General features: G+C 43.9%; 1 long non-coding RNA gene across 1 annotated transcript; it reads left to right on the forward strand.

Moving 5' to 3' along the window:
• The first annotated feature begins 4,789 nt into the window (after positions 1-4,789).
• Positions 4,790-7,930, forward strand: LOC310659618. Its single transcript, XR_014502869.1, has 2 exons — positions 4,790-7,103; positions 7,380-7,930. It is a non-coding gene; the product is annotated as an uncharacterized lncRNA (long non-coding RNA).
• The last annotated feature ends 1,145 nt before the right edge of the window (positions 7,931-9,075 follow it).

Raw genomic sequence — 9,075 nt, forward strand, 5'->3', positions numbered from 1 at the left:
CTTCCCTCGCTGAGCGACATCGCAGCCCGACCAATGAAAGGCGCAGGCGAGTAGACAGCCGGTAGCGGCCGCCAGCCAATGGTGCTTCCGCAGCTCGGTCCCGCCGCTCTCGCCTTGGAACCACAGAAGGCGGAAGCAAGGGGATGGGGGGGGGGCTTATTTGAATTATGCTGATAAGCTGGCCGGAGCAGCCAATCAGAGCGCTCTCGTAAGGATAAAGCATCTTCAGAAGGACCGCCGCGCCGGGATGCAGAGGAAAACATCTGGCTGGGGAAATGATGGCGGACTAGGGAGGCAATGAAAGCGACGCGAGGTTGGTGGGTGCGGCTTGGCCAGCCGGCGCTGATTTAAAAGGAAAATCTATGGGAAAGTTCGCACGAGCATTTGGCGGTCACCTGATATTCCTCCACGTGTTGCTGGCCACCTGTGGCCAAGCAAATACATACAGTATTTTGTTCACAGGGATTTTTTTCAGCTGGAACTCACCAGAATTCAGTTCTGGCACCTCTCTGGTGGACACCATTGCCATTATAAGAGAATAAGGGAGGCTTTCATTTTGAGTTCCGGCACCTCTTTTTCCAGAAAAATAGCACTGATTGTTTACATTTATATCCCACTCTTATGTACTGAAGTTCTCACCCTGGGCCAGCAGGGGGATACTGTAGATAGTTCACGTCGACATATGCAAATAAGGGATCGAAAGTGACGTTCACTGATTGGATAGTTACAGAAAGTTGTTACAGTTATGTTGTACTGGAGCTCTATATAAGCAGGCTGGCTGAACCCTTCAGTTCAGTTCTGTTCTGGCCTGTGAATAAACAAGAGCTGTTTGAAAAATCGCTGTGTCGTCTGATATGTTCACCCACAACTTAACACCCACCTTTTTCTCCAACCAGCTCAATATGTTTACACTTCTCCTCATTTGATCCCCACAACAACTCTGTGAGGTAGGTAGTTTTATTTTATTATATTCGTGTACCACCCTTCATCTGAGGAATACAGGACAGTTTACAATGTAGAAACACAAAGATACATAACATAATGAAACACAAAACAATACCCCCACACACACACATAAGACACGTTTATTAATATAAGCTGCCAAATGTCCAAACCAACAGCCAAACAAGAATGACCATGGTTAAGATACATGTCCGAACATAGAAAGGGAGGTTTATCCTTCCAGCATTACATGTTTGTACACACCAGAGCTTGGTAAATAGGGACACCTCTCCAGGTGAATAGAGAGGAAGTGAGTGTAAAGGGTATGACAAAACAATAGTTGCGTAAGAGAGCAGGGAGAGATAGCTTGGGATTGACTGAGGGCACCTTGAGATGCATGACTGTGGCCATATTCACACCATTTAAAGCAGTATGATACCACTTTTAAAGCACTATGATATCACTTTGAACAGTCATAGCTTCCCCCAAAGAATATTGGGAGCTGCTGCACTTTGTTAAGTGTGCTGAGAATTGCTAGGAGGCCCTTATTTCCTCCACAGATACAATTTCCAGAGTGGTTTAACTATCAATCCCACGTCACAGTGAAATTTAAGTTCTGTGAGGGACAGGGCTATCTTGGGAGACAATGGAGGAGTGCACCTCTGGCGGATGATGTCAAATTGTTGAAAGGTTTCAGCACCTGCTGTGGGTATAGAGGCAGATACAGGAGGGACATATTGTATTGCATCTGGGACAGATGATGATGTCCAGTTGTGCTGCTGCAGATACACCATGGCAGTTCTTCTCTCTGCACCCAGCAGTCGTTCCTCCTCTGGTCTCTGCTATGGCTACATGACCTGACTGTCCATCTCCAGGCACTGGTGTAGCAACTAGAGGATGTCAGTTTCACAAAAGCTCTCTTATCAGCAGCAATGTGAAGCAGTCGCTTCACTCCGATGGTAGCATCAACCCTGCTTGCTGTTTTCAAACCCCACTCCCCTTGCAAAACCAAGCTGCTTTTAACCATAACCCCTTTGGGAAACATGGATTGCAGATTGCGGAGGTGTGCGGAGAACTGCCAGAAAGCTGCACAAGCAGCCCCATCTCCTGGGGCTTATTCTGATGGGAAGCATTTCCATGTAGGAGTTGGTGTGAAATCCATAGGCTGAGCTTCCCATTGTGCATGTGGGCACATGGAAGGAAATGCACAACACGTCAAGACACACACACACCACAGGTTAAAGACTTCCACTTCAGTGCAGAATGGAATCTCATTTGATGGTAGTGAATATTACAGGTCATGCCTGAAATCTGGGCTCTGACTTCCGAAATAACCAGGGAGTGCACACAAACCAAATGAAGGTTTGGAATAGCAGCCTACAGCAGATAACCAGAAGAGGGCACTCATCAGCTTCTGTTGACAGTGGTACCTCAGGTTACATACGCTTCAGGTTACAGACGCTTCAGGTTACAGACTCCACTAACCCAGAAATAGTGCTTCAGGATGAAAACAGAAATCGTGCTCCAGCGGCGCAGCGGCAGCAGGAGGCCCCAATAGCTAAAGTGGTGCTTCAGGTTAAGAACAATTTCAGGTTAAGTATGGACCTCCGGAAAGAATTAAGTACTTAACCTGAGGTACCACTGTAATGGTATAGTTTCAAAGATTTCTGTGTTGTGTTCTATATAAATATGTGTTCTTTGTCTCATTCCATTGTGCCAGTTAAGACAGATAGGATAGTAAAGAGTAATGATGCCTTTGTTTGAATCCAGCTTCCACAGAACTCCTCATTGAGCCAGACTTGGGGCCCCAACCACGTGCCTTTCTATGCTGCCCCTTGAAGCCCACCCAGCTTGCAACACCTTGCAATGGGCCCATAGCAAAGGAGCATCCCCCCCCCCCCGCCTTTGCTCAATACCTTCCACCAAAACCTGCACAACCGCTGGGGCTATGGATGCGGTGCTGGCTATGCCGTTCCTTCAAGCCCCACCACTGCCAGCCAGGAATTTAGAATTGCAGCTTAAACTCTTGATTGAGCAATATGCATACATGCATACATACATACATACATACAGTATTCCTGATTCTAGTCAGAAACAATGAATACAGAAAATGGATGGAACTATGCTTTCTAAGAGCAGCACTTAAGGGATTTTGAGCACAAATGTAACCTTAATACGTTTCTCATTTGGAGTGCCAGTCTACAAATATTTACCCACAGTTGTGCTTTTCCTTCAGATACCAGTACCACTTTTTTCTATGTCAGTTCATCTGCCAAGGATCCGGCCAGTGGTTCTCACCCTGTGGGTCCCCTGATGTTGTTGGACTACAACTCCCGCCATCCCTAGCTAGCAAGGCCAGAGCTCAGGGATGATGGGAGTTGTAGTCCAACAACATCTGGGGAGCCACAGGGTGAGAACCGCTGCAAGCAGAGGTGAAACTAGGCTTTACCCAGGTCAAAAACCCAGTTTGACACCCCTGCCACGCACATTTGCATAGAGAGAGAGAGAGAGGGGCTGGGAGCCTCAATGGCACCCCTCTGGAGGCTTCACCTGGGGGGGGGCAACTAGCCCCCCCCCCATTACAGCACTGCCTCAAGTATATGTCACATAACCTCTGGACATTCCAGACCATCTGGAGAATATTCAGGTGTGCACACTCAGTTCTGGTCCTTGACTAAACCTTTTGGGTCTCACTGTGACCACATAAACCGAGAGTGCATTCTAATTATAAAAAACAAACACTACCCTATTTTATTTACTGCTTACATTTTTTGTTCCACCTTTCTTCTGTTATGGAACTCAAGACAGTATCTTTGGGGTTCTTATCTCCCATTGAGGCACCAAACAGATCCTGACCTTCTTAGCATCAGCAAAATTGCTACATCATGTGTCTTCAGACCATGCACTGCACTTTATTGGGGAACATCAGTAGTTATAGGCAATGTTGTCTTTAAGAAAAGCATACCTACCTGCCATTTCTGATCTTCTAACTGAGGTATCCCAATAAGCTTACAAAGAAGTGCAGGTTTCCCTGAAAAACCATTTGAAAGCCTTGCTTATTACCAAAGATAAACATCTCCAAACGGAAAGCATTGTTAAATTTCCTTTATTGTTGTTGGTTACATACATGAGAAAGTCTTGGCTCATGGCTGGCTGAAAACAATCATGTGGTAAGTTTAAGAGCGCTCTGTTCTTTTTAAAAGTGGTTTGATAATACTGGAATTTGAAACAGTGTGAACTGATTGTGTACCAGTGGAGATCCAGAGAAAATGATAAAGTACTAAGAAACAAAGTGATGTGGGAGTTTTCCTGATTTTTCAATGGCTTCCTCATCACAATGGCCATTTCAAAGAAACAGAGTTATTTTATTAACATTCATATCCACGGTGATAAATTTCAAGATATATTATGACATTCAGACTGTATGTTTAAAAGGAAATGCATATGAATAATTACTTGTGACTTGATGTTGTAGCTATTCATGTTGTAGTGTATAGCAACATCAAGTCTCATGCAATGGGAGCTCACTGTCTTTCATCCATCAAAAGGGTACAAAAGAGACATTTAAAACCTGACAGTAAAATAGTACCAAATATTCAAACATCCGTTTTCCGGGTGCAAACATTTTAAACATTTAAAATGTAAGATCAGTTGCTCAGATCTTGAATCTTAGTAAGAAGGTTTTTGATGCAACTGCAAATACCAGATACTGGTCACTGGGTGGTGCTGATGACAATATTTCATTGCTCATGCCAACACCTGCTGAGATTAAGAAAGTAAGAAAATTCTGGTGGATCAGGCCAGTGGCCTAACTAGTTCATCAGCCTGTTCTCACAGTGGCCAACCAGATACCATATTTTTTGCTCTATAAGACGCACCAGACCACAAGACGCACCTAGTTTTTGGAGGAGGAAAACAAGAAAAAAAATATTCTGAATCTCAGAAGCCAGAACAGCAAGAGGGATCGCTGCGCAGTGAAAGCAGCAATCCCTCTTGCTGTTCTGGATTCTGGGATAGCTGCGCAGCCTGCATTCGCTCCATAAGACGCACACATATTTCCCCTTACTTTTTAGGAGGGAAAAAGTGAGTCTTATAGAGCAAAAAATACGGTATTTGTTGGAAACTTGCAAGCAGGACCCAGGCACAAGAACACGCTTCCCCTGCTGCAGTTTCCAGCAAAAGGAAGCATTTTAAAAACTGCTTTTGAAACTTCTGTCTTATAAGGGTTACCCCAGTGACCACCACAATGGGTATGGTTTGGTCACAGTTAAGTGCTTTTAACTCCCACTGATTTCAGTGGTAGAGACTTACAAGTGTTTAACTTTCAGCTAGAACATGTGCCTCACCATGGATACTTTTTCAACTGGTACATTGTTATGTGGGTTGACCATAGGGGATTCTCTGTTTCTCAGCTTCCAATTTGCATTCATACAGGAACATAAGTTCTAGTGATGCAGCAGTAACCAGCTATAAGCTATTGAAAACAAACTCGGTCCACACCAACTGTCTACGCAGGTGAACAGCATAAGATCAGAGACATGAACTCATGTGGAATTGCTTATTTTTCTCAAGCTGGCCGCTGGTGTGGTGTCAGATCCAACGTATAGTGAGCAAACGAAGCCAGATCTATGCTACAAACTTGGTTAGTAGTCATTCCCCCAGAGCAAGGCAATTCTCAGGGGGCAAAGTTAGGAATCTCTAACAAGGAAGTCTCAAAACTCTCAGCAATCTAAAATTCCTAGTGTTCTTTGGAGGAAGCCATAGCAGTGAAGCTGACATAAAACAGTTATGTGGGATACTGAAGATATGTCTAGAGAGAGAATCAATATTTAAGCTCTAGTTTGCTATGAGCATTTCTTTCAATGGAACAGCGGGGCAATTCTCCAAATAAATAAACACATAAATACATAAAATATCTAGTGCTTTCCCTTATGGTTATGATGCTTCAAATGTTCATCAGCTTTTGATTTGTAATAATAATAATAATAATAATAATTTATTATTTATACCCCACCCATCTGGCTGGGTTTCCCCAGCCACTCTGGGTGGCTTCCAACCAAACACTAAAATACAATAACCTATTAAACATTAAAAGCTCCCCTAAACAGGGCTGCCTGCAGATGTCTTCTAAAAGTTTGGTAGTTATTTTTCTCTTTGACATCTGGTGGGAGGGCGTTCCACAGGGTGGGTGCCACTACCGAGAAGGCCCTCTGCCTGGTTCCCTGTAACTTGGCTTCTCGCAGTGAGGGAACCGCCAGAAGGCCCTCGGCGCTGGACCTCAGTGTCCGGGCAGAACGATGGAGGTGGAGATGCTCGTTCAGGTATACTGGACCGAGACCGTTAAAGGGTTGCATAAAACCTGAAAGGAAGATTTAAAAAAAAAAACGCCTTGCAAGATAAGATGCTCTGCGGTAGAGTACTAAACATTTGGGTCCCCTGCAATGCTGCGGGGCCTTGACGGGTGCTTCACAACGCCAAACCGTGGCACCAGCTCTGACAAACCAGAACCACCAGATGGGTAGGAGGGCAGGAAATGGTGAAGAGGTAAAGCAGGCACAACAAGAAAACAGTTGCATGATCATCCTCATCCCAAAGGTGGGGGGAGCTAACTGGTCCTATTACCATTAAACTACGAGGGCACACACAGGAAAAACTCTGAATTCATTGCAGCCTGTAGTAGACTAATAAATACATCAATCATATTTGTACGAAGTTGGTGGGGCAATGTAAAATTCATACTATACCTAAGGTCCACGTAGTTATAACCTCACTGAAAACAACTGGGCCTGTTACATCAAAGATTAAATTGGGCTAGAGGACATGCCAATTTTTTGTTTTTGAGGTATATCAGTTCTTTGGAATCCCTCTGCTCCTGGTTCTTTCATTTCGTTCATTGTAGAAAAAGACTCACCTGAAAATACCTTTAAATTTTTTTTTACTGCCATAGAAAAACTCCCTGCTTACAGGAAACAAGCAGGTCAGGGAGATGTCTCCAGCTTAGCCTTCTTGACACACTAGTTTTCTAAGTACAGGGAAGTGGAGGGGCGTGCGGGGGGAGCACTTTCCTTCACGAAAGGCTGCACTACGTTGTATTTCTTTTCTGAATATGCAGCACATCTGTGAATTCCAGTGTTCTGAGTTTTGCCGAACTAAATGCAGTGGTACCTCGCAAGACGAATGCCTCGCAAGATGAAAAACTCGCAAGACAAAACAGTTTTTTGTTTTTTGAGTTGCTTCGCAAGACGAATTTCCCTATGGGCTTGCTTCGCAAGACGAAAACGTCTTGCGCCTTTTTCTTTAAACTGTCAATGCATTCCTATGGGAAACCGTCAATGCATTTCCTATGGGAAACCGTGCTTCGCAAGACGAAAAATTCACAAGACGAAAAAACTCGCAGAACGAATTAATTTCGTCTTGCGAGGCACCACTGTGCTGAGGTCTGCTGCAACCTCTGCCTTGGAGTTAATCTTGTAGCCAAATTCCAAGCCCATCATTGCCAAAAAGTCAGCATCATGTTAATACAAACAATCATTAGCGTAAGCGTTCTGCTTGCCAGACGGAATGATCTTCCATCTCTCTCCTCCCCCCACAACATGCAGGCAATAGTTTACTAACTTGGCTACTAAATGGCAGAATTAGCTTTTTAGGATGCAAACTCTTGGTAGAAGCGTGGGAGGGTCGAACCATAGAGCAAGCAAGATAGAAGATGCCTTTTATTGAGATCTGTCAGCTGAAAATGCAATGCACATTTTAAAAGATCTCCGTGGAACTCAAAAGCTCGCACACGTTCTGAATGCTGCTAATAAAAATAACTATCTCAGCAGAAGTATTATACCAGCTTTCCAAGTGTTAAATAATAAGCAGGATGAATTTCCCAGAAGAAATTTACATAATCCAGTGAACAAAAATGGTGCAAAGAAGGTAATTCTTCTTATTATTTTTTAGAAAAGCGCATGCTAATTACACATTTTCAGTATTTCCTTTTTTTTTGAAAAAAAAAATTGATCAGGCAGATTACATAGAAGTTCATAACATTTCTTGAATATACAAATCAAACTCAACCGATTCATTAATAAGGTGCTCAGAAATGTGAATGAAAATAGAGCCTACAGCAGATCCATGGTGTGTAATTTTTATTTATTTACAAAGCTTCTTTGAGTTTTTCACTTGACTCCTTTTCCTTCCAAGGACACTTCAGTGCAAAAACAACTGTGGCAGAAGAGCTGGAGTTCAGTCTTGGCTAATCCCAGGAAACTTTTGTGAGTGTCATTTTCAAGATGTAAGGCCTACAACCCTTGGCCTCAACAACTTCTATTTGTGTAATCTTCTTCCCCCTGCCTGCATCCTACACATCCCCATATCTGCTCCAGAACATATTTAGGGGAAGAGTTTGGGTGTGGGTGTCCCATTGCACAAGTGCAAGGAATTCTGCTTGAGCAATTATTTAATTGAATACCACCCAGATTTGTTAGCATTCTTTTTCAGGGTGGGGTCTTTTGTTTGGGGGGGGGGTTGTTGTTTTTCTGCGGGAGAGTCTGTGCGCAAAAGACCATCACTTAACATTTAAGCCCTCAGCTTCACTACTTATTTTGAGCACCTGGTTTAACGGTACATGCGAAACTAAATTCCACAGAAGTTCCAACATCAGACGGCACCTCAGAATTCAGATTCAACTTTTAAAATTTCTGGTCTTTTTCCTTGCTTCGCTTTTGAAATCTGACTTTGGCATTAACTCTTCCTGGTGGGCTTTAAGGCAACGGCATAATAAATTCACTATGCTTGTAAGGCGCTTGGAGAGGGGGTCTTGAACTGGGGTTCCCAACAGCCAGGCTCCGCCACCATGCTTCCTAAGAAACACTATGGCAAGCCTGATAGACTCGGTTCTATGCTTCAGGGATGCCATAAAGGCCTCAATGCCAGCAAGCCACTGTGTGCAGCAATATCCTCTTAAGCACCTAGTCCCTGTATTCAGCCTGGGCAGCCTGCTTGTTTGGGGTGATATACCTGCTTCTGAAACATGCATACTGACAGTCTGGAAATTGATAGGCTAGGTGGGAGTTCCTCAACTTTTTGAGGTCCAGGGGCACATTTGGAAATTTAAGGAAGTGTCGTGGGCACTATAAAAGACCCAGA

The sequence above is a fragment of the Podarcis tiliguerta genome, assembly GCF_965153285.1.
Source record: "Podarcis tiliguerta genome assembly, chromosome: 11".
In the NCBI taxonomy this organism is placed as follows: Eukaryota; Metazoa; Chordata; class Lepidosauria; order Squamata; family Lacertidae; genus Podarcis; species Podarcis tiliguerta.